This window comes from Limulus polyphemus, unplaced genomic scaffold (genome assembly GCF_000517525.1).
Source record: "Limulus polyphemus unplaced genomic scaffold, Limulus_polyphemus-2.1.2 Scaffold469, whole genome shotgun sequence".
In the NCBI taxonomy this organism is placed as follows: domain Eukaryota; kingdom Metazoa; phylum Arthropoda; class Merostomata; order Xiphosura; family Limulidae; genus Limulus; species Limulus polyphemus.
Genome location: NW_013666079.1, coordinates 1,982 through 4,605, shown reverse-complemented (window position 1 = coordinate 4,605; position 2,624 = coordinate 1,982).

Here is a 2,624-nt window from a genome sequence, read left to right as displayed (position 1 = left end):
TGTTTGGTGTGACGGGGATTCGAACCTGCGACCCTCAGATTGCTAGTCGAGCGCCCTAACCACCTGGCCATGCCGGGCCATGAGACTTTGAACATACAATGAGTAATATTTCCGAAAGGGGCCACCAATTTTAACCACTCGCACCACTATACAGTGTATTGTCTGTCAGTCAGTCAGTAGTCACTAAAATGACGTCACATAAAGGACGCTTAACATTGCAATGTGTACTGTCGTGACGTCAGTAAAACGTGCGCATTTCATGAATCACGAGAAGACATATGCACTCTGTAGGCTACAACACAGCATGATATATGAACTTCAAAACAAGGAATAGAAATATTTGTTACTATGCATTTTAGATTTATTTACTCTAGAAAAAGAACTCTTTAGGGGACCCTGCGAAAATACATCTAGTTAATAACTTATTTTTCGTGATAGTTTTAATGAGTGTTGTTGTTTTACAATTATACGTTACATACTTACAGCGGTTGGAAGTTCTTACAATTATAGTTACCATTGTGTAATATTAAAACCCTGGATTTAGTTTTTCTAGCAGTTATATTGTAACAGCATTATTGTCATAAATTACCCTTATAGGCAATGTAAAGAAAAGTTATTGACAAATTTAGTAGTGCTGGTTAAATTAGAGAATCCGATGGTCAGTAATGGATAACGTTTGAAGTCCTGTAAATTTACGAGTTCATGTTTTAGCAGTAAGTTAATGCCGAGATTGTGTTCAGTGATCTATACACGAGATAGGCCTAGGTTTAGCTCAGTGTCTGTACATTTAGTGGTTGTAAGGTTAGGATCAATTTGTTTATTTTGAATATTGGTGCAAAGCTACACAAGCCGGGGCTCTCTGTGCTAGCCGGCTCAAATTTAAAACTGGTAGACTACAGAGAAGACAGCTAATAAACAACACCCACCACCAACTTTTGGACTTCTGTAATAAAGCAGTGAGATTTGATCGTCATTTTCATAACACATTAAAGGCCCCAAATTGCGGTGTATGATTTTTATATATTTCTAACGGCAACGGGACCCCCATATCTACAGTCCGGCACGCTAACCACAAAACTATATATATATCCAGTGTTTTTAGTCACCTGTCTTTACTCGCTTAGTAAAAGTATTAGTGTGTTACTATTTTAATGAATTCCTAAAGTAGAGACTATAGTTATAACACTGGTCTATAGTATCTGCCTTAGAATATTCTTATCTACATTTATATATACATATGTATACATTATGTGTGTCTTTAAACGGAGTACATCGGATAGAAAGATGAACAGGGAGAATTTGATCTTATACAATCTCGCGGTTCTTCAGCTTGATGTACTTCGACGTTTGTTTCAAATATAAATGGACTTTCATCAAGAGAAGAGTCACTATTGCACCACAAGTTTATTTTACAGAAGAGAAACAGACTTTTTCTGTTTTCCTGTAAGTGACTAACTGCAGTTCTGTTGAGTGGAAAAGAAACTCTCGCTAACTCTTCTGTCGGGTTTTTAGATTTCCACCAGGTCTTGTATCTCTGTTTCATCATCTTGTATTTCTATACTGTTGTTCTCTTTTTCTTCATCACCTCTAGAGCAACTATAAAGAAATTTAATAAAATGTTAGATACTTTTCTGAATTCAAGTAACTATGAAAATATTGATGTTATTATCAATGATAAAACAATACGATAATAAGAAAATCAACGTATAACTGAAATTAACTTTAAAAAACACATATGAAGCTCTTATTTTATAAAACTGTAAAATTTATTATTTTAAAATTGTTTCATTGCTGACTGAAGGATGGACACCGTTTCCAGTTAAAACGACAAACAACGTCAGATAAATGTTTTAATCATTATCAAGAATTACGATGCTGGTTCATAATAGGGATCGCATAGAAATTTGTTCAAAACTCCTATAGAACAGCGAGTAAAAAACCACAATCAAAAGCACACTTATTCTTAAAACAACACTCAAAACCTTCCTTTTCAATAGCTAAGACCACCCAAACATTATTAAAAACCAAAATAAGTGATTTTACGATTGTAGACAAAATCAAAATTTGCCCATTTGTTCATGTTATAATTAATAATATTTTTGTTTCATAAGCCTACAGTAAAATCGGCTGGGTATTTTGCACCAAAACCTACACAGATATTCTATATGAAATGCTGCGAATGTCCATGACCTACTTAAAAGTTGATTATTTTTCTCTGAATGTTGATTTAAGTGGTTATGAATACATAATAGCTGTGATATTTTTATTAGCGCCTGCATTTCTACTCGACGTGTGTTAAATGCGAAGTTTACACCAGATCTCAGGAACAAAGCCACCTTGCTCAGTAAATAATTACTGATACGAAGCTTTATTTAAAGCGATGTTTTAAACGTATTTGTTTTATTTGAAAAGGCTGTTTTTCTACTGGTCAAATGTTAAAAGCGCATAATGGGGTTGTGTCTTACTCTAAGCATATTGTTACGACAGCGGAAGTCACGTGACGCTAGTAACACGTCATGATATTCTCGAAGCTTCGTGAATGCTCGAGTGTTTACCAGATGTGTGGTATTCTTGTATATAAGTGCCCCAAATAAGGGAATTGAACTGCAGACAGAGACAGAGAC